This window comes from Taudactylus pleione, unplaced genomic scaffold (genome assembly GCF_031769625.1).
Source record: "Taudactylus pleione unplaced genomic scaffold, aTauple2 ptg000610l, whole genome shotgun sequence".
In the NCBI taxonomy this organism is placed as follows: Eukaryota; Metazoa; Chordata; class Amphibia; order Anura; family Myobatrachidae; genus Taudactylus; species Taudactylus pleione.
This window is the reverse complement of record NW_028285012.1, coordinates 2309636-2334010: the sequence shown is the minus strand read 5'-3', so window position 1 is coordinate 2334010 and position 24375 is coordinate 2309636. Positions and strand designations below refer to the sequence as shown.

General features: G+C 45.3%; 1 pseudogene; it reads left to right on the top strand.

The window, feature by feature from the left end:
• Window positions 1-1854: 1854 nt before the first annotated feature.
• LOC148480560 (uncharacterized) lies at window positions 1855-3771 on the top strand (annotated as a pseudogene).
• The last annotated feature ends 20604 nt before the right edge of the window (window positions 3772-24375 follow it).

Here is a 24375-nt window from a genome sequence, read left to right as displayed (position 1 = left end):
AGGAGGACGCTCCATTTTTATGGAGGACGGCCCTCATTCAGAGTGAGCGCTCTGCTCAGAGCGTCCGTCTCTGAATGAGGGCCTAAATTGTTACTTGTATAGTTATTGTTGATGACTCTTGTGACTAACTAGTGTTGTTGCTACAAATGTAGCTAAAAATATGATGATTGTAAACATAGTTTGCTCATATTATTAAGGAAAGCAGATGCATGGGGACATGCATCATTGTAGCGGGGAGGAATGTGATACCCCTGAAGAGTTTAGTGTCCATTTGTGTGTGTAACCCCACTCATAGAGGGTACATTGGGGCGGGCTGCCCCCGCTGGGCTGTGGTGGCTGGCGTGTGGCCAGGGACTTAACTGCAGCCATAGCATAGGGAGAACTGTCCCCATAGTGGACCAACGGTGCCCAGGGAGAGTGGCTAGTGAAGCGGCACGTGCGGTGAGCGGGAAGGAGCCCCGCACACGACCGTTGATAATAAAAGGGGACTCCCGCGGGGACTGCTGGGAGAAAACTCTGAGGAGAGAGACGTCGAGAGTTGCCTGGGGGAGAGGAGCGGACCCTGAGGTGAAGTGAGAGCGGGACTCACCGGACCACGGTGACGGATATCATCGCTGCCTGGAGGAAGGAGTTCACTGTGAAGCTGCCGGGAAAGCTTTCAGAGCTCCGCCGGGAGGAAGCAGCATCAGCGTGGAGCCGCCCCCGAGCCTTCCCCTTCACAGAGATTGACAGCCGCAGTGGGCTGAGTGCGGAGGTGCAGTTTGCCTCAGGAGAAGGTGTAGCAGTGAGTACACTGATCCACTCCTAACACACTCCCTATCAGCTTGATACACTCCCCATCTTAGTTAGTACAGTACATCGCAGCTGGGGGAGAAAAGCTAACAGCCTGGGTCCCTAGAGACTTGAGTATAAACCACAACAAATGAAGTATAGTAAACATCCAGCAGAAGGCATATACATTGTCAGTTTCCCCTTCTTCAGAAAGAGTACAGTGAGCAAATCTCATTAACTTACAGAGAGGAATTGACAGAGACGATGTTTGTATAGGAACAGTAATACTCTCAGCTAAGCTACAGGGAACATAGCCAAGAGAAAGTGCATCTAACACTGCTACATTTAACTTTAACGGAGCCCAATCAGCTACTATACAGCTGTTACTAAGGAAATAGTGTGATATTACTCATTCCATCCAAGCAAGTGGTCAATATTGCTCAGTAAGGGAAGTCGGAGAGGATTGTATTGTGCACATTATTACCAGAGACAAGTAACCAAAGTTGTTTAAAAAGTGTCAGTGCAGGATCTCGCATAAAAAGAGTACACCTCAACTTATCCCCCAACATTCTCCTTCAACCCAGGCACCGTTTGCAAACATTTCAACAACTAGTCACTCATTTGGATGCATAAGTGACGAGAAACTAATATTTGTGCACAAAATAATAGTTATATTTTATATAGTATTGACATTGCATATTGATGTTTGCCTGTTTGCATATCTATTGATTAACCCCTCTTTCAGTATTCGGATCTGAGATTCCAGAGTTCCAGTCATAATAAAATATACGGATGTCAGCGTACTTTCCTGTCTTAAAGTGTGTGTGCTAATTGCATTGTACATTGTTGAACTACATTTCTGATGTAGAAGATGTCATTTAGCCTAACTAATATTGTTGAATAAATGTACCAACTGTTTTGCCCATTATTGCCTGTATCTAATTGGTAACATTTCGGAAGAACCCAAGGTGATCCAGAGACTGAGTACTTAGTGAGGAGTCACCCCACAACACTCCGAGAACAGGAGACCCTCATTGGGGTGCAACAATTTGGTGTCACGAACAGGATGAACAAAAATAAAATATGTCGGAACCCCAGAATCCTACATCCACCCCAGGCCGGAGATTTCTACCTACTTCACCGGGTCAGAGACTTTCATCAACAAAAAATGCATCACCCAGCGGAGAAGCACCATCAACACTGGTGTCACCTATCACGATGCCATATTATTTCGGGGCCCCTTGGCTCCCGACCTATAGTGGAGATAATAGGGGAGAAGAAGGAACAACATTGCTGGAACTCAAGAAAAAGATCAAAGCGATGTTCCGCCTATACCCTGTGAACGAGCAGCAACAGGTCGAGATACTTATAGGTCAACTTAAGGGAGCTGCCCTTAGAGAAGTCTCATCATGGCCGCGAGAGGAAAGACAAAAGTTAGACCAGATTCTACAACGATTGTCTACGACATTCGAAACCCGCACCATTTCGGAGTTAAAAATTTAATTTTACGGCCGACAACAACGGGCTGGAGAGACATTAAGAGACTATGCCTTAAGCCTGCAAGAGGCACTAAAAGCCATACAAGTAGTGGATAATCAGTAAATTCGAAGAATTGACGAAACTCTCATCTCCCAGTTCATCGAGGGAGCAAACAAAGAAGGTGTCCGGAGTCAGTTGAGAATGCTGAGATTGCAACTAGAAGGTCACACATTCCTCGACTTTCATGGAGGCAGACATTAAAGTGATTGGCCGTAATGCAAGCCAAGAAGTCATATTTCCAGAAATGCCGGGGTATCAGGAAACATCCCACCCATTAGGAAACGAAAGCAAAAAGGGGAACGAGACAGTGGGACAGAGTGTCCAAGTACCAATGAGAGACCCGATTCAAACATTAAAGGAACAATTAGCTGACTTAACAGCAGAGATGATGGAAATGCACAAAGAAATGCGCCAACTAACACGGACAAAGCCTGCCCCTTCATCATGAATGCAGTGGGATCCGGATCAGAGAAGAGCCACGGATAGCTGCGATGCCCAAGGACGACCCATCTGTCAAAGATGCAACCAGAGTGGCCACATCGAACAAATTGTGATCAGAGGGAGTCGTTAAACATGGAAGTCATGAGGTCGAGGGCCAGCCCTCAGGAGAGACAGATGGAATAGGCCCAATGCTGGGAGATAGAAGTGAATCAAGGCCCAATATCACAGAACCGGATAAAATTTGTGAACACTCCACCTGCAGGAAGAATGTCCGGAAAAGTCATCTGTTTCCATGTGAAATGCGGGTATGGATTCATCAAGCGGGACGACACCAAGCAAGACATATTTGTCCACTACACTGCAATCAAAAAGAACAATCCCAGGAAGTACCTCCGCAGTTTGGGAGATGGAGAAAAAGTAGAGTTTGATGTGGTCCAAGGAGTGAAAGGTCTGCAAGCAGCGAATGTTACCAGTCCAGGTGGCTTCCCAGTACAAGGCAGCAGATATGCAGCAAATCGCAAGCATTATTGGCATCGTTCACATCGAAGACATTCTCCCCGTAATTACCAGCAACATGAGCAATATCATGAATATTGTGAGGAGCCTGAAGAAGTGGAGAGTGGAACAGAATGGCAGAGTCATCAGAACATAATCGGGCCACAACCTTCTCCTACAGAACCTGAGAGCGAAGCTAGAGCGGAAGATACCCCTTTCCAAGTAAATTATTTCAACCAGGAAAATTCAAAGGCCGTTGAACCTGAAATGGAGTTTCACACGGCCATGGCCGAAGAATCTGAACCGCCTAAACCCCAATGCCCAGCTTCAGTTACACAGAAGTTTGAACGTGATATATCTACCGATACTCCTAGTCCAGCTAAGAGAACAGTGAGAAGCCCTTTCCCAGCATGGTACCATCCAGACCACGAGTTCACCACGATAAGCTCTCAAGAGGTAGCAGCAATTCTGAAAAAGGCATGTACCAAACCAGCAAAGCGACACAAAGGAAATTCTGCCCATTAGATAAAGGCAACAGAATGCTCAGTAAATGTTGTAACGACTGGAAAGTATCAAACTAAGGGCCTGATTCAGACCCACTCGCAAGCGGCTGTCCGCTCGCAAGTGGGTCGATGGTCTGCACTGCGCTTGCGCACGACGGAGGGAGCTCCATCGTGCGCATGCGCCAGACGCAATGAGCGAAGGACTTTCCTTCGCTCGTTGTGTCTGATCAAAGGGGCCGTGCTGTCGATGGTGATTGACAGCACGCCCCCTTTGGTGGGCGTGCCTCCCAGACGGAGGCGTTCCCAAGGGAACGCCTACCGTCAGAAGCCGGCCCCACTGACATCACTAGTGATGTCAGTGGGAGTGATTTTGGCTCTGATAGAGCCAAAATCACTCCAGGGCTTGTGGCCGAAAACCCCGACCACAGGCTTCTGGTCGCAGTGGTGATGGTCGCGATGGTCAAGACCATCGCGACCATCATCCTGCACGCTCGTATGAGCTGTGGGTGGTGACCCACAGCTATACGAGCATCCAGGAGGACGCTCCATTTTTATGGAGGACGGCCCTCATTCAGAGTGAGCGCTCTGCTCAGAGCGTCCGTCTCTGAATGAGGGCCTAAATTGTTACTTGTATAGTTATTGTTGATGACTCTTGTGACTAACTAGTGTTGTTGCTACAAATGTAGCTAAAAATATGATGATTGTAAACATAGTTTGCTCATATTATGAAGGAAAGCAGATGCATGGGGACATGCATCATTTTAGCGGGGAGGAATGTGATACCCCTGAAGAGTTTAGTGTCCCACTTCTAAAATATATATATATATATATATATATATATATATATATAGGTGTCTTCACCCCTCCCAGAGGGGAACTTGAGATGGCCTGTCCACACTGGACTATGAATATTAAGGTGCCCGTTTGTGTGTGTAACCCCCCTCATAGAGGGGACATTCGGGCGGGCTGCCCCCGCTGGGCTGGAAGGAGCCCCGCACATGACCGTTGATAATAAAAGGGGACTCCCGCGGGGACTGCTGGGAGAAAACTCTGAGGAGAGAGATGTCGAGAGTTGCCTGGGGGAGAGGAGCGGACCGTGAGGTGAAGGGAGAGCGGGACTCACCTGAGCGTGGTGACGGAGATCATCGCTGCCTGGTAACAATATTAGAAATGAACCTCTATATACCCCTTCCTATACCTTCTGAAAACCTTCCTATAAACCTCTAATTGCGTACGCAGTATGACTGCAAATAAAGACAGGAGTGGAATCTGTGGTTCCAACGCACAAGTATTATTCAGGTAAAGGTACAGTCAGTTACACGCAATCTATACATACATAATTTAGGCGTAAAAAGGAAATAATACTGTCCCAAGTACAGTATACATATGCTTGCACCTCTGGACCCAGAGATAGACCTCAGACTAGAGACCCCTAATACATACAACCTTCAGCATGGACTCCTCAACCAGTATATGGGCACATGTATTTATTCCCCCCAGACTAAAGCAGGTCAAACGGGAAATTTCCTGCTAATATCATTGGTTCCCAGAGGAGAAGCATATGTTACGGCACGAAACCAAACACACTTGCTTATCATGTATAATACCTTAGTTATCAAAAACCTCTATTTCTTAGCATTTAAACTAACTTAACCAACTTGAATCATACAATTTGATGCTAATGGAACCTTGTGTGCGAATATGCAGTGTGTGGGTATTCGGGGTTTGGTATAAGGACGCTAGTTATTAATGGGTGAGATTTAAGTGCATAATCTCTCATACACGAAGTGAACATCCAGCAGTGTGGATGGCTGAGGGTTGTAGTTCTACATGCCCTCTGTCAGCAGGCCCCCACCTGTTGTGTGTTCAAAGGAAAACAAAACCTCTTTTGTTCTCACAGACTCTTGTGTGAAATGCAAATGTACTACCACCTCAAGCTGTGGAGTTTGGGGCCATCCTGTCTAGGATTCAGACAAATCCAATTGTGTAGATCAATGCCTGGATTATATTACAATTGCCACAACTATACTTTATCTGCATCCAGGGATTCCCAATTTGTATGTAAAAATACCCATTGTCTATTCTTATTTACTTTTACTCAGAAAGCTTGTTTTTCCAGTTGCCCTTGGCAGATTAGCAAAAACATTGCCATCTGTTCTTAGCTCCTGAGTTATAACTTGAATTGACGCTGGCCACAAAATGGTGTCTTGCGATCTCATTTCCAAAATGGAGTCTTGCGGCCATTCGCGATTAAATTTTAAACTGAACTTGTCTCAGCCAATTATTCAGCTTCGATAGTCCACCCTTTGATAGCAAACAACATGCTATTACAATCTGCTATTAGAATTTAATTTAGGCTTACATTTACATATTATTTGGTGTTATTATGGGATGGCACAAGGTGGTTCTTAATCCATCAATAATGTGTCTCTAGGCGGGGGCATAAAACTACTATTATACGCACACCGCGGATCTTGGGAGATCATGTGACAGATGTGGGAATGCACCAGTCTTATAACAGCAGTTTTGAAGGGGAATTTGAGACTTTACATTATCTGAGGTGTTCTATAAATAACATTTCAATAATATCTTCTATGCATATCTAAATATTATTCATTTAAATGATGGTACTTCCTAGCTCAGGGTTGTAATGCAGTTCTGTATCTACCTCGGTATACATATTATCATTTCTGACCACCATCATAATTTCATTCTTTCGTTTTACTCTATTTTTAAATTTTCCACACTTCAACACAATAGGAACACACCGGACGCATATGCCAATTATTATGATGACAATCAGTATAAGGATCAAGAATTTGCCTATGCTGACGATCACTTCCTGGACCCATTCCCCTACACCCGAGAACCATTTAACTGGGTTCAGCCATGACACCCATCCTTCTATCTTTTCCCCTGCTTCAGCCACTGATGCGTTATGGTTCTTACGAAATTCCCACTTTAGCTGCAGAATCTCATCCATCTTCTGGTCTATCACCTCCTTAGGGTCGCTGGTATCATTGGTGACATAAGTGCAACATTTTACTCCAAATTGGGTGGCTAACGTTACGCAATACCCTCCAGTAACAGCGGTTAAATAATTCAACACTAGCCTGTGTTGCACTAGTTCTTTCTTGTACGCTTGCAATTCTCTCCCTGTGTACCTGAATGTGTCATCATACATCTCAGTGATATTATCTATTAATTTAGCAAGTTCCTGGATATATCTAAAATTTAATGTACCCCTAGCAATTCTGGTGGGATCCAGGGCGCCTAAAACTTGGAAGCCAGTTGTCTCACTGATTAACTGAGTGGCTTTATGCATATCACCATGTATCATATTTCTCTTGCCTCTGTGTTCATATTGTGTGTGAAGATATGGTGACGGTGTGTTTTTATGTATTCCCAACATTTCAACATGTGTGAGGGTCATAACTTCTGGGACTACTCTTCCCAGATAACACAAACCTTCGGAACTCGGGGAGAGCTATTTATACGCTTTTCTTCCACATATAAAATATACATTATCAGGGAGAATATAAGGAATGGTATGCATCATTATCATTAAACACATTTCTCTTGCAAACAATCCTATCTCAGGCTAATCCATCTGGTATATGCAAGTTTCTGGTTGTATTATTTTAGCACAATAACCATCTGGTACTTTACCAATCATTTCTTTGGTGGAACTCAATGTATACCGGTACCTAAAATATTTCCCACTTGATTTAATTGAGCGTAGCAGATCATAGTTTATGGACTCATTATCAGCTCTTTGTGAGAAGGTCATCGTCTGATTATTCCCCGTCACTTCCCAACCTCCGGGTTTATTGGGGTTGGTTATGTTTAAACACAAAAGTGATTTATCTACTTGAAATTGATAGAGTTTGAAATGAGGCGGTTTGGATGAGAGGAATTTTCCATCCAATGTTTTCCCCTTTTGTAATTCTAAAATTTCCGTGATATTCAGCGGAAATGGCACCAACCCTACATTATGCTGTCCCTGTGGCACATGTGAACACACCCAGCAATCGGTTTGATTTAACACTTTGCCTACCATGCTGTGATAATCCTCTAAAGGATACCCTCCCCAGTACGGGTTATATTTAGGTTGGCACCGTTGAATACAGTTCTCATCAACTAGGGACCCACAAAACTGACAAATACAGGAATCTTCAGACGATAACCCTTCACACCTTCCCCGAGTATCCGGAATGACAGCTCTCTTAACAATAACAGTACTAAAATTGGTCAGACACTCCCCTGATTGGCATTGCACTCCTCCTCCTGACTCCACTCCATCAGCTCCGCCATAAGCTCACATCTCCTTTATAGGTCCCCCATCACAGACACCGAGCATCCCCAAACAGATCATCATGACAAAAAAAAATAAAACTCTGGAAAGAAAAAGAACTAGGATGACCACAGCAGACCACTCCATTGCTGGAAGCACTGATCTACACATTTCTTTAGCTCAGATATCTCACCGTCACCTTTTTAATCCTTCCGGCACAAGCTCGCAATCGACAGGTCCACGTTATCGCCTTGTCTCTGCCTTGTATCTCCACTGGTTGGTTAACCTCCTTATAGTGAGTGGAATGGACCCACGTATCTTCCCCGGCCACCCTTTGAGGATGCTGTATCGTCAGATACAGACCTTTCCACCGATCAGTCAAACAACCTGAGCTAAAAAAAATTTGGATCATCACAAATTCTTCCAGATTTGACATCATGACAGTTTGCATTAGACATGTTAGTTAATAACACTTTCAATTTCGGTTATTCTCATTCATCTTCATGAGACCCTGCACAGTAACCTCATTATCATATTTTCACGTGAGGCTGCCTGTTTGGACAATTTCTCAAAGGGGGGCAAATAAAGGAAAATACAATCTGGGATAATCTCAGTGTTGTTACCCATCATCTTACACATGTTCTTGGAAACGTCACCTATAAAATAAGTCCCCCTATCATTTTTAATAATTCTAGGGATATAGTATCTGCATACAGGTTCCTGCAATTAAATCTTGTTATCAATAGCTACTGCTCTAAATAATGCCTGTGCCACTGGGTTGGATAGTATTCCGAGTAGTCGACCTCAGCCTGGCATGGCTGCCGTTTATCCTTAGCAACCTTGTGTCCTATGAGTGGGAGATAAAGCAAAACAGTTTAATATCATTTAAACATGACCCAAAATACAACAATAAATCATCCACATTTTACATTAGAACAGATCCATTGATAGGTTGAAAAGATTATAAACAGTCATATAAGGCCTGGGAGAAGATACTGGGGTTACCTATGAACCCATGGGAAACTCGTGTTCCTGTGTGGTGTTCTTCACTTTGCAGTACTTACTTATGTGTCCCACTTGGTGACAGTTAAAACATAATTTTGAACGGGGAGGATGAAAAGATTATTGTGGGATTTGAGCAAGAGGGATAGATGGTGGGTATGGGTAAGGATAGGGAGGGTAAGGATGTGAAGGATAAGGGTATTGTGGGAGGTATGAAGTTTGTGGGTAGTATGAGACCTGTGGTTGTGTATGATATGTGGGGTAAGGATGTGTTTGCTGTGGTGTAGGATTGGTGAGGATGCGTAATTGTTCAGGTGCAGGTGTGTCGGTTGGCGGTCATGTTATTGTCATTCCTTCCAGAGCTTGTATACTGACAGCCATTAATTTTTCGCTCTGGGTCTCCTTCCTTTTTGAGATGTTTTTGTCATGTTCTATGGCAGACTCTATGAGGTTATCTATTGTAAGTCCCCACCAGCCAGGCTGTGAGGTCTGAACCCGAGTTTTTAAATTCTCTTTTAACCCATCCATTAATATCGTGACTATCATTCCCCTGTGGTGAATGCTATCTTGTAATCTCTTCTATCCCAGTGTACTGGGTGATAGCCTGCAGAGCCCGGTCGCAATATTCTTCTGCAGTTTCACTCTCTTTTTGCTTGATTGTGAAGATTTTGTTCCAGTTAACTACTACTGGAAAATATACACCCAATTGAGTCACAATGCGGGAAATGTTACCTTGGTTTACTTGGTCTGTTAAGGAAACGTCGCCATCCAATACACAATCCGTGATAAATTTTGTCACGTCGGTATTGCGTGGTAGACAGGCCCTTAACACTACATGCCAATCTTTATTAGTGGGCTCATGAGAACTACCCAAATTTCTCAAAAATCTTTGAGATTTGGCTAATTCCTTTTTTGGATCAGGGAAATCATTTATGATGGAATTTAGTTCTGCCCTTGTCCATGGACAATGCATTACTACTTCCCTAGTGGGCACTACACCGTTTGCATCCGCATTTCCATTTGGAACAGTTATTGTCCGAATGGGATGCAGACCGGCAGCGTTGCTACCTCTGACCTGGTTACCTGGCTGGGGGTTTAATCTGCTGCTGCTATGTATGGTATTAACAACTTCCTCAATGGGTGCAGAGTGTATTAACACTTCCCTTGCTGTTACCGATGGAGATGGCGGCTCCACCCGTGATTGTGGTGATGCAGCATCTATCATTTGCACAGCATGGGAAATGGCAGACATTACAATAGGCTCATCTTCTACATCATAAACATTTTCTTTATGGTTACTTAAGAGGGGGTACAAATGACTTGTTACATTTTTATTGGTATTTTTGGTAACTGTACTTGCACCTCCATCCACATAAGGTGGGGGAGGTGAGCGTGAACTGCTGGCAATACTCTCCACGATGCTACTTTGTCGCACGTGCGCGCCAATTTGTGGCTCGCCCGTATTGCAACTCAGCGTCGTGGATGTATTTTCTGGCAATGCGTTCGCAACGCTAGTTTGTGTCATTTGCACATTTTTAAGCCAAGCATCCCCTTCATGCTGCCATAGTTTTAAACATTTAAAATACTTAATCTTTTTCTCTCGGGATCGCACCATACTGATGTGATCCTGGACATTATCTAACACATTTTTGTCAAAACTACCAATTCTGGGAAACGGTCTAACACTCTTCCTCGTCATATTAAACCACATATCACAATACCTTATTGCATAAGTACCGTACTTGGTATGCATGATACGATGGGCCGACCCGATCAGCGCTTCCATTAGCAGCACATCATTGCTTAACATTTCTACTGTTTGCGTGGCTCCCATTCTGAGACAACTCCTACACTTTTCAATAAAAATTTAAGCTGGTGAAAGACAATCAAGATACTTTCACTTACCTCTGAACGATTTAAGTCGGCGGCGTCCACTCACCTGGATAAGATTTGATAAGGCAACTTCCACACCTAGATAAGTTTTGAAACAGGCAACTTCCAGACCCGGATAAGCTTTAGTAAGGTAACTTCCAGACCTATGAGAGTTTATATGTCGGCCACTCTCACGCACCTCTATACAACAAAGACAACATGTACACCTGCTATTGTGTTTAGAATGGTAAAGCTGCTTACCGAGCAACTAGGCTAACCCTTGCACCTAGCCCTTAAGGAACATACGGTACCCTTAACTTTAGGGAATAAATTACCCCTACCAACAATACACTCACTATTACACTCTTTTTCCTGCGCAGAAAATAAATGTTAACCCAGATATTGGAAGATAGAAAAATAAATGTAAACTTCAATGGCTTTGTTCAAACACGTGGCAGCAGAACCGGAAGTGCGTATACGCTATTGTGCGATCGGCCGCATACACAATTATGCGACTACCACACAAGCGTATAATTACTTTTTTAACTGCGTACGCAAAAATGCATTTTAGCTGCGTACGCAATACTGCGGCACCCCTCTAAACACAAGGTTCTATCAACAGAGGAAAACAAACTTTTTCCTCTCTTGTCCCTGGATTCTAGTCAGCTTCCTTAATTCACACGGAGACGGATAGCGATCTTTCAGCACAAAGCGGTTGCAGGCAAACCCTGCATGTGGCCACTCCACCCTTTGCTGAAATATCGATGACCGTATGTACCGTGTGAGCAGGTAAGTGACTTCTTCACGAGCCCCCAACTAACAATATTAGAAATGAACCTCTATATACCCCTGCCTATACCTTCTGAAAACCTTCCTATAAACCTCTAAACACAACGCTAATTGCGTACGCAGTATGACCGCAAATAAAGACAGGAGTGGAATCTGTGGTTCCAACGCACAAGTATTATTCAGGTAAAAGTACAGTCAGTTACACGCAATCTATACATACATAATTTAGGCGTGAAAAGGAAATAATACAGTCCCAAGTACAGTATACATACGCTTGTGCCTCTGGACCCAGAGATAGACCTAAGACTAGAGACCCCTAGTACATACAACCTTCAGCATGGACTCCTCAACCAGTATATGGGCACATGTATTTATTCCCCCCAGACTGAAGCAGGACAAAAGGGGAAATTTCCTGCTGATATCATTGGTTCCCAGAGGAGAAGCATATGTTACAGCACATTTAACAGGTTGTTTCAAATAGACTTTCCCTGCCTCTAACAGCCGGAGTCTTTCTGGTAACGCCTCCTGTAACATTTCATCAGCTAAACATTTTGTTGCTTGTAAGTTCTGCGATCCGTAACTTGAGTTTGCATGATGCGATCTCTCCACCGATAACACCGGGATTCTGTAAAAAGCGTATGCATCAGAACGAAACCAAACACACCTTGCTTATCATGTATAATACCTTAGTTATCAAAAACCTCTATTTCTTAGCATTTAAACTAACTTAACCAACTTGAATCATACAATTTGATGCTAATGGAACCTTGTGTGCGAATATGTAGTGTGTGGGTATTCGGGGTTTGGTATAAGGACGCTAGTTATTAATGGGTGAGATTTAAGTGCATAATCTCTCATACACGAAGTGAACATCCAGCAGTGTGGATGGCTGAGGGTTGTAGTTCTACATGCCCTCTGTCAGCAGGCCCCCACCTGTTGTGTGTTCAAAGGAAAATAAAACCTCTTTTGTTCTCACAGACTCTTGTGTGAAATGCAAATGTATTACCACCTCAAGCTGTGGAGTTTGGGGCCATCCTGTCTAGGATTCAGACAAATCCAATTGTGTAGATCAATGCCTGGATTATATTACAATTGCCACAACTATACTTTATCTGCATCCAGGGATTCCCAGTTTGTATGTAAAAATACCCATTGTCTATTCTTATTTACTTTTACTCAGAAAGCTTGTTTTTCCAGTTGCCCTTGGCAGATTAGCAAAAACATTGCCATCTGTTCTTAGCTCCTGAGTTATAACTTGAATTGACGCTGGCCACAAAATGGTGTCTTGCGATCTCATTTCCAAAATGGAGTCTTGCGGCCATTCGCAAGATGGCATCGCCGCGATTAAATTTTAAACTGAACTTATCTCAGCCAATTATTCAGCTTCGACACTGGAGGAAGGAGTTCACTGTGAAGCTGCCGGAAAGCTTTCAGAGCTCCGCCGGGAGGAAGCAGCATCAGCGTGGAGCCGCCCCCGAGCCTTCCCCTTCACAGAGATTGACAGCCAGAGTGGGCTGAGTGCGGAGGTGCAGTTTGCCTCAGGAGAAGGTGTAGCAGTGAGTACACTGATCCACTCCTAACACACTCCCTATCAGCTTGATACACTCCCCGTCTAAGTTAGTACAGTACATCGCAGCTGGGGGAGAAAAGCTAACAGCCTGGGTCCCTAGAGACTTGAGTATAAACCACAAATGAAGTATAGTAAACATCCAGCAGAAGGCATAAACATTGTCAGTTGCCCCTTCTTCAGAAAGAGTACAGTGAGCAAATCTCATTAACTTACAGAGAGGAATTGACAGAGACGATGTTTGTATAGGAACAGTCATACTCTCAGCTAAGCTACAGGGAACATAGCCAAGAGAAAGTGCATCTAACACTGCTACATTTAACTTTAACGGAGTCCAATCAGCAACTATACAGCTGCTACTAAAGAAATAGTGTGATATTACTCATTCCATCCAAGCAAGTGGTCAATATTGCTCAGTAAGGGAAGTCGGAGAGGATTGTATTGTGCACATTATTACCAGAGACAAGTAACCAAAGTTGTTTAAAAAGTGTCAGTGCAGGATCTCGCATAAAAAGAGTACACCTCAACTTATCCCCCAACATTCTCCTTCAACCCGGGCACCATTTGCAAACATTTCAACAACTAGTCACTCATTTGCATGCGTAAGTGACGAGAAACTAATATTTGTGCACAAAATAATAGTTATATTTTATATAGTATTGACATTGCATATGGATATTTGCCTGTTTGCATATCTATTGATTAACCCCTCTTTCAGTATTCGGATCTGAGATTCCAGAGTTCCAGTCATAATAAAATATACGGATGTCAGTGTACTTTCCTGTCTTAAAGTGTGTGTGCTAATTGCATTGTACATTGTTGAACTACAATCCTGATGTAGAAGTTGTCATTTAGCCTAACTAATATTGTTGAATAAATGTACCAACTGTTTTGCCCATTATTGCCTGTATCTAATTGGTAACATTTCGGAAGAACACAAGGTGATCCAGAGACGGAGTACTTAGTGAGGAGTCACCCCACAACACTCCGAGAACAGGAGACCCTCATTGGGGTGTAACAACTTATCTTGTGTCCTATAAGCAAAAAACTAAATATGGTTCCTAGAGGTGAGTGCTGCAGAACACCCTGAGAAATCCTTTAATCAGTCGGACCCTCTCCTTTTTCTCTCCCGGTAAGTTTGGGGGGGGGTGGGGTGTGTGTGTGTATACATACACACACACATATATATGTATATATATTAGGGGTGAGCGGGTTCGGATTTCTGAAATCCGAACCCCCCCGAGCCCCCCCGATCCGAGTCCGATCCGAGTCAGGCTCGACTTTTCCCGCCTGACTCGGATCTGAAATCGAGGCAAAACGTCATCATCCCGCCTTCCAAGTCTCGCGGGTTTTGGATCCTATATAAGGTACCCGCGTCGGCGCCATTTTCTCACTCGGCTGTGGACAGTGAAGAGGGAGGGTGGGAGTTAGGGCTGTGTAGTGTAGTGTAGTGTAGTGTAGTGTAGTGCTGCTGTTGTCCACTACTTCAAAGTCCATAGGGGCTGGCTGTGTTGTGCTGTGCTGCTGTTGTTAATAGGGGCTGTGTCCACTACTTCAAAGTCCATAGGGGCTGGCTGGACTGTGTTGTGCAGTCAGTTCTCCATAGGGGCTGTGTCCACTCCAAAGTCCTGTGCAGTGTCCCAGTCCTAAAGGAGTGCTGTAGTGTTGTCCAGGGGGTGCTCTGTCCATCAGGGGTGCTCCCCCCAAGTGCTAAAAAAATAATATATTTTCTGTGTTTGTGAATTGTGTGCGCAGTAGCCGCACGTGCATCAACAAAGTAGTGCCAAGCGTGCGCCTGTGTCATAAGTAAAGGGCCGGCTGGCTTGACCGTTAAAGGGTGCTGTAACCCCCGAAAGTACACTCCAGTCCAAACCAAAAAAAAATTATTTTCTGTGTTTGTGAATTGTGTGCGCAGTAGCCGCACGTGCATCAACAAAGTAGTGCCAAGCGTGCGCCTGTGTCATAAGTAAAGGGCCGGCTGGCTTGACCGTTAAGGGTGCTGTAACCCCCGAAAGTACACTCCAGTCCAAACCAAAAAAAAAATTATTTTCTGTGTTTGTGAATTGTGTGCGCAGTAGCCGCACGTGCATCAACAAAGTAGTGCCAAGCGTGCGCCTGTGTCATAAGTAAAGGGCCGGCTGGCTTGACCGTTAAGGGTGCTGTAACCCCCGAAAGTACACTCCAGTCCAAACCAAAAAAAAAATTATTTTCTGTGTTTGTGAATTGTGTGCGCAGTAGCCGCACGTGCATCAACAAAGTAGTGCCAAGCGTGCGCCTGTGTCATAAGTAAAGGGCCGGCTGGCTTGACCGTTAAGGGTGCTGTAACCCCCGAAAGTACACTCCAGTCCAAACCAAAAAAAAAATTATTTTCTGTGTTTGTGAATTGTGTGCGCAGTAGCCGCATGTGCATCAACAAAGTAGTGCCAAGCGTGCACCTGTGTCATAAGTAAAGGGCCGGCTGGCTTGACCGTTAAGGGTGCTGTAACCCCCGAAATTACACTCCAGTCCAAACCAAAAAAAAATTATTTTCTGTGTTTGTGAATTGTGTGCGCAGTAGCCGCACGTGCATCAACAAAGTAGTGCCAAGCGTGCGCCTGTGTCATAAGTAAAGGGCCGGCTGGCTTGACCGTTAAAGGGTGCTGTAACCCCCAAAGTACACTCCAGTCCAAACCAAAAAAAAAATTATTTTCTGTGTTTGTGAATTGTGTGCGCAGTAGCCGCACGTGCATCAACAAAGTAGTGCCAAGCGTGCGCCTGTGTCATAAGTAAAGGGCCGGCTGGCTTGACCGTTAAAGGGTGCTGTAACCCCCGAAAGTACACTCCAGTCCAAACCAAAAAAAAAATTATTTTCTGTGTTTGTGAATTGTGTGCGCAGTAGCCGCACGTGCATCAACAAAGTAGTGCCAAGCGTGCACCTGTGTCATAAGTAAAGGGCCGGCTGGCTTGACCGTTAAGGGTGCTGTAACCCCCGAAAGTACACTCCAGTCCAAACCAAAAAAAAAATTATTTTCTGTGTTTGTGAATTGTGTGCGCAGTAGCCGCACGTGCATCAACAAAGTAGTGCCAAGCGTGCGCCTGTGTCATAAGTAAAGGGCCGGCTGGCTTGACCGTTAAAGGGTGCTGTAACCCCCGAAAGTACACTCCAGTCCAAACCCAAAAAAAATTATTTTCTGTGTTTGTGAATTGTGTGCGCAGTAGCCGCACGTGCATCAACAAAGTAGTGCCAAGCGTGCGCCTGTGTCATAAGTAAAGGGCCGGCTGGCTTGACCGTTAAGGGTGCTGTAACCCCCGAAAGTACACTCCAGTCCAAACCCAAAAAAAAATTATTTTCTGTGTTTGTGAATTGTGTGCGCAGTAGCCGCACGTGCATCAACAAAGTAGTGCCAAGCGTGCGCCTGTGTCATAAGTAAAGGGCCGGCTGGCTTGACCGTTAAAGGGTGCTGTAACCCCCGAAAGTACACTCCAGTCCAAACCAAAAAAAAAATTATTTTCTGTGTTTGTGAATTGTGTGCGCAGTAGCCGCACGTGCATCAACAAAGTAGTGCCAAGCGTGCGCCTGTGTCATAAGTAAAGGGCCGGCTGGCTTGACCGTTAAAGGGTGCTGTAACCCCCGAAAGTACACTCCAGTCCAAACCAAAAAAAAAATATTTTCTGTGTTTGTGAATTGTGTGCGCAGTAGCCGCACGTGCATCAACAAAGTAGTGCCAAGCGTGCGCCTGTGTCATAAGTAAAGGGCCGGCAGGCTTGACCGTTAAGGGTGCTGTAACCCCCGAAAGTACACTCCAGTCCAAACCAAAAAAAAAATTATTTTCTGTGTTTGTGAATTGTGTGCGCAGTAGCCGCACGTGCATCAACAAAGTAGTGCCAAGCGTGCGCCTGTGTCATAAGTAAAGGGCCGGCTGGCTTGACCGTTAAAGGGTGCTGTAACCCCCGAAAGTACACTCCAGTCCAAACCAAAAAAAAAATTATTTTCTGTGTTTGTGAATTGTGTGCGCAGTAGCCGCACGTGCATCAACAAAGTAGTGCCAAGCGTGCACCTGTGTCATAAGTAAAGGGCCGGCTGGCTTGACCGTTAAGGGTGCTGTAACCCCCGAAAGTACACTCCAGTCCAAACCAAAAAAAAATTATTTTCTGTGTTTGTGAATTGTGTGCGCAGTAGCCGCACGTGCATCAACAAAGTAGTGCCAAGCGTGCGCCTGTGTCATAAGTAAAGGGCCGGCTGGCTTGACCGTTAAAGGGTGCTGTAACCCCCAAAGTACACTCCAGTCCAAACCAAAAAAAAAATTATTTTCTGTGTTTGTGAATTGTGTGCGCAGTAGCCGCACGTGCATCAACAAAGTAGTGCCAAGCGTGCGCCTGTGTCATAAGTAAAGGGCCGGCTGGCTTGACCGTTAAAGGGTGCTGTAACCCCCGAAAGTACACTCCAGTCCAAACCAAAAAAAAATTATTTTCTGTGTTTGTGAATTGTGTGCGCAGTAGCCGCACGTGCATCAACAAAGTAGTGCCAAGCGTGCACCTGTGTCATAAGTAAAGGGCCGGCTGGCTTGACCGTTAAGGGTGCTGTAACCCCCGAAAGTACACTCCAGTCCAAACCAAAAAAAAAATTATTTTCTGTGTTTGTGAATTGTGTGCGCAGTAGCCGCACGTGCATCAACAAAGTAGTGCCAAGCGTGCGCCTGTGTCATAAGTAAAGGGCCGGCTGGCTTGACCGTTAAAGGGTGCTGTAACCCCCGAAAGTACACTCCAGTCCAAACCCAAAAAAAATTATTTTCTGTGTTTGTGAATTGTGTGCGCAGTAGCCGCACGTGCATCAACAAAGTAGTGCCAAGCGTGCGCCTGTGTCATAAGTAAAGGGCCGGCTGGCTTGACCGTTAAGGGTGCTGTAACCCCCGAAAGTACACTCCAGTCCAAACCCCCAAAAAAATTATTTTCTGTGTTTGTGAATTGTGTGCGCAGTAGCCGCACGTGCATCAACAAAGTAGTGCCAAGCGTGCGCCTGTGTCATAAGTAAAGGGCCGGCTGGCTTGACCGTTAAAGGGTGCTGTAACCCCCGAAAGTACACTCCAGTCCAAACCAAAAAAAAAATTATTTTCTGTGTTTGTGAATTGTGTGCGCAGTAGCTGCACGTGCATCAACAAAGTAGTGCCAAGCGTGCACCTGTGTCATAAGTAAAGGGCCGGCTGGCTTGACCGTTAAGGGTGCTGTAACCCCCGAAAGTACACTCCAGTCCAAACCAAAAAAAAAATTATTTTCTGTGTTTGTGAATTGTGTGCGCAGTAGCCGCACGTGCATCAACAAAGTAGTGCCAAGCGTGCGCCTGTGTCATAAGTAAAGGGCCGGCTGGCTTGACCGTTAAAGGGTGCTGTAACCCCCAAAGTACACTCCAGTCCAAACCAAAAAAAAAATTATTTTCTGTGTTTGTGAATTGTGTGCGCAGTAGCCGCACGTGCATCAACAAAGTAGTGCCAAGCGTGCGCCTGTGTCATAAGTAAAGGGCCGGCTGGCTTGACCGTTAAAGGGTGCTGTAACCCCCGAAAGTACACTCCAGTCCAAACCAAAAAAAAATTATTTTCTGTGTTTGTGAATTGTGTGCGCAGTAGCCGCACGTGCATCAACAAAGTAGTGCCAAGCGTGCGCCTGTGTCATAAGTAAAGGGCCGGCTGGCTTGACCGTTAAAGGGTGCTGTAACCCCCGAAAGTACACTCCAGTCCAAACCAAAAAAAAATTATTTTCTGTGTTTGTGAATTGTGTGCGCAGTAGCCGCACGTGCATCAACAAAGTAGTGCCAAGCGTGCACCTGTGTCATAAGTAAAGGGCCGGCTGGCTTAACCGTTAAGGGTGCTGTAACCCCCGAAAGTACACTCCAGTCCAAACCAAAAAAAAAATTATTTTCTGTGTTTGTGAATTGTGTGCGCAGTAGCCGCACGTGCATCAACAAAGTAGTGCCAAGCGTGCGCCTGTGTCATAAGTAAAGGGCCGGCTGGCTTGACCGTTAAAGGGTGCTGTAACCCCCGAAAGTACACTCCAGTCCAAACCAAAAAAAAATTATTTTCTGTGTTTGTGAATTGTGTGCGCAGTAGCCGCACGTGCATCAACAAAGTAGTGCCAAGCGTGAGCCTGTGTCATAAGTAAAGGGCTGGCTGGCTTGACCGTTAAAGGGTGCTGTAACCCCTGAAAGTACACTCCAGTCCAAACCAAAAAAAAATTATTTTCTGTGTTTGTGAATTGTGTGCGCAGTAGCCGCACGTGCATCAACAAAGTAGTGCCAAGCATGCGCCTGTGTCATAAGTAAAGGGCCGGCTGGCTTGACCGTTAAAGGGTGCTGTAACCCACAAAGTACACTCCAGTCCAAACCAAAAAAAAAATTATTTTCTGTGTTTAGCCGCACGTATATATCAAATCGATATAACATAAATGGAGGACCAAACTTTCTCCGATAAAAATAAAATAGAGAAAGATCAAGAACCACTTCCTCCTAGTGCTGAAGCTGCTGCCACTAGTCATGACATAGACGATAACATGCCATCAACGTCGTCTGCCAAGGCCGATGCCCAATGTCATAGTAGAGGGCACATACAATCCCAAATGGCAAAGTTCAGGAAAATGACCTTGAAAAAGACATTTAAATCAGCTGAAGAGAAACGTAAACTTGCCAATATGCCATTTACGACACGGAGTGGCAAGGAACGGCTAAGGTCGATCCCTAGTATGTTCATGACTAGTGGTTCAGCTTCACATGACGATGGAAGCCCTCCTCCCACTAAAAAAATCAAAAGAGTTAAGCTGGCAAAAGCACAGCGAAGAACTGTGCTTTCTAAGAAGATATCACAAATCCCCAAGGAGAGTCCAAGTGTGGTGGTGGTTGCGATGCCTGACCTTCCCAGCACTGGACGGGAAGAGGTGGCTCTTTCCACCATTTGCACGCCCCCTGCAAGTGCTGAAAGGAGCACCCACAGTCCACTTGCTGATATGCAAATTGAAGATGTCACTGTTGAAGTACAACAGGATGAGGATACTGGTGTAGCTGGCGCTGAGGAGGAAGTTGGCGAGGAGGATTCTGATGGTGATGTGGTTTGTTTAAATCAGGCTCCGGGGGAGACAGTTGTTGTCCGTGGGATGAAAAAGCCCATCACGGTCATGCCTGGGCAGAAGACCAAACATTCCACCTCTTTGGTCTGGCAATATTTCTATCCAAATCCGGACAACAACTGTCTTGCCATATGTACCATATGTAAAGGTGAAATAAGTAGGGGTAGGGACGTCAACCACCTAGGAACATCCTCCCTTATACGGCACCTGCAGCGCGTTCATAAAAAGTTACTGTCAAGTTCAGAAACTTTGGCTAAGACCGTAAGCAGTCCAGGGACACCTAAATCCCGTTGTCCTGTTGTATCCAAGTGCCTGCAAACCACACCGTCAACTCCCTCCTCGTCAATTTCCTCCTTAGTCAGGATCGGAAGTAGTCCTGCAGGCCATGTCACTGGCATGACTGACTCTCCTATCTGGGATTCCTCTGGAAGATCCTGCATTGCTACGCCTACTGCTGCCGCTGCTGCTGTTGCTGCTGCTGGGAGTCGTTCATCATCCCAGAGAGGAAGTAGGAACACCACTACTTTTACTAAACAATTGACCCTCCAACAGTCCTTAGCGAGGAGGATGAAGTACGACAGCAGTCATCCTGAAACAAAACGTATAACTGAGGCCTTGACCGCTATGTTGGTGTTAGACGTGCGTCCGGTATCCGCCATTAGTGCAGTGGGATTTAGACAATTGATGGAGGTAGTGTGTCCCCGGTTCCAAATCCCGTCTAGATTCCACTTCACTAGGCAGGCGATACCGAGACTGTACAGAAACGTCAGAAAAAGTGTCCTCAGTGTCCTGAAAAATGCCGTTGTACACAATGTCCACTTAACCACGGACATGTGGACAAGTGGAACAGGGCAGACTAAGGACTATATGACTGTGACAGCCCACTGGGTAGATGTATCACCTTACGCAGCAACAGCAGCAGCGTCACCAGTAGCAGCATCTCAGAAATGCCAGCTCGTTACAAGGCAGGCTACGCTGTGTATCACCGGTTTCAGTAAGAGGCACACCGCCGACAACCTCTTAGAGAAACTGAGGGAAATCATCGCCCAGTGGCTTACCCCACTTAGACTCTCCTGGGGATTTGTGATATCTGACAACGCCACCAATATTGTGCGGGCATTACATCTGGGCAAATTCCAGCACGTCCCATGTTTTGCTCACACAATAAACTTGGTGGTGCAGAATTTTCTGAAAAGCGACAGGGGCGTGCAGGAGACGCTTTGGGTGGCCCGAAAAATTTCTGGCCACTTTCGCCATTCAGCGACTGCGTGCCGAAGACTGGAGCGCCAGCAAACATTCTTGAACCTGCCCCGCCATCACCTGAAGCAAGAGGTTGTGACGCGGTGGAACTCAACCCTCTATATGCTTCAGAGGATGGAGGAGCAGCAAAAGGCCATACAAGCCTATACATCCACCTATGACATAGGCAAAGGAGGGGGTATGCACCTGACTCAAGCGCAGTGGAGAATGATTTCCGTGTTGTGCAAGGTTCTCCAGCCCTTCGAACTTGCCACACGTGAAGTCAGTTCAGACACTGCCAGCTTGAGTCAGGTCATTCCCCTCATCAGGCTTTTGCAGAAGCAGCTGGAGAAAGTGAAGGAGGAGCTAAGACGGAGCGATTCCGCTCGGCATGTGGGACTTGTGGATGAAGCCCTTCATTCGCTTTGCCAGGATTCCAGGGTGGTCAATCTGTTGAAATCAGACCACTACGTTTTGGCCACCGTGCTCGATCCTAGGTTTAAAGCCTATGTGGTGTCTCTCTTTCCGGCCGACACAAGCCTGCAGAGGTGCAAAGACCTGCTGGTGAACACACTGTCAGCTGAAGCGGAACGTGACACGTCAACGGCTCCTTCTTCATTTTCTCCTGCAACTGGGGCTGCCAGGAAAAAACTTAGGTATCCTAAGCAACCCGCTGGCGGTGATGCAGGGCAGGCAGGACCAAGTTTGGACATCTGGTCCGGACTGAAGGACCTGGCAACAATTTCTGACATGTCTACTGTCACTGCATATGATACTGTCACCATTGACAGAATGGTGGAGGATTACATCGGTGACAGCATCCAAGTAGGCATGGCAGACAGTCCATACCTGTACTGGCAGGAAAAAGAGGCAATTTGGAGGCCCCTGTACAAACTGGCTCTATTTTACCTGAGTTGCCCCCCCTCCAGTGTGTACTCCGAAAGAGTGTTTAGTGCAGCCGGGAACCTTGTCAGCGAAAGGCGTAGGAGGTTGCTTCCACAGAATGTGGAGAAGATGATGTTCATCAAAATGAATTATCAGCTCTTCCAGGGAGACCAGCCTCCAGAAGGTACAGAGGGACCTGTGGTGGTGGATTCAAGTGGGGACGAGTTAATACTTTGTGAGGATGAGGATGTACACACTGAAGAGGGTGAGGAATCGGTGGATGAGGAGGATGAGGATGACATCTTGCCTCCATAGAGCCAGTTTGTGCAGGGACACATTAATTGCCAGCTTGTTTTGTGGGGGCCCAAACGAACCAATCATTTCAGCCACAGTTGTGTGGCAGACCCTGGCGCTGAAATGATTGGTTTGTTAAAGTGTGCATGTCCTGTTTATACAACATAAGGGTGGGTGGGAGGGCCCAAGGACAATTCCATCTTGCACCTCTTTTTTTTCTTTGCATTATGTACAGTTTGGGGCCTAGTTTTTCAAACTGCCATCCTGTCTGCCACTGCAGTTAAACGCCTAGATGGGTCACGTGTTTGTGCCGCCCACTCGTGTCGCTTAGCATAGTCATCCAGCTACCTCGGTGCAACGTTTTGGACATAAAAACACTATTGTGAGGTGTGAGGTGTTCAGAATAGACTGGAAATGAGTGGAAATTAAGGTTATTGAGGTTAATAATAGCATAGGAGCAGAAAAACCTACAAATTCTGTGATTTTAGCTGTTTTTATGCTTTTTTAAAAAAAAATACAGATCCAAAACACAAAACCCAGAACCCAAAACACGGAAGGGTGGTTTTGGCAAAACCAATCCAGATCCAAAACACGAAGAAAGATCCAGATCCAAAACCAAAACACAAAACACGAAAAGTGGCCGGTGCACACCCCTAATATATATAAAAGGAAGAGAGAATAGGCACTCACCATTCAGTAGAAGGAATCTTTAATAACTCACATATATAGCATGATGAAATCGACGTTTCGGTCCTACCAGGACCTTTGTCAAGACAGAGACAATCGCCACAAAGCTACCACCAACAAGACACACAGAACACTATCCCCTGTGCTTGCTGATATAGCCACATCAATTAGTAAGCTCCACCCTGTCAATCAACACAATGAGTGAACATAAGGAAACTACTATAACATACACTGCATCAGAGCACTATAGGAATACTTACAACACTATATTGTGCGAAGCAGACATACCGCTAATGCAGCATCAGCCACTAGCGTGTTATTAGTCAACAAAACAAATACAGTTCATGCCTGCATCGCGTCAAGACCGAAAATAGCATGCGCTCCACCAAGTGGAACGCACCAGCCCCGGGAGTGACGTGACAGGTCAGTGCCAGCCAAACGCCTAAGCAGTTGCTAGGTAACACAGCATAACAATAAGCCAGTAATGTACTACATGGCCTATCATAGATAATCACAACTACAGTTAGCATAGGGACAATCCCCTCATAAGAAACGCACTACACAGAAAGAATAAGATCAAACAGATAGATCGCATAGATAATTACTAAGTAACGTGGCACAGCAGCAAACCCATATCAGAGTGAACTGTAAATCGAGGATGTTCACCACTACAAGCTACATTAGGACAATTACTACAAAAAAGACAAACAACACTAAATTACCAAGACAGAGCTACACAAACCATTCAAATGGACAGTTGCCAAAATAGTGGCAACAACAACCATCGATGTCAAAGATGAAACCATCGATGAATATTGAACATCACCATATTCAACAACGAATACTATAGGTGGCTAGATCAACAGGCAACAAAGGGATAATCACATGGAGACACACATAACATACAA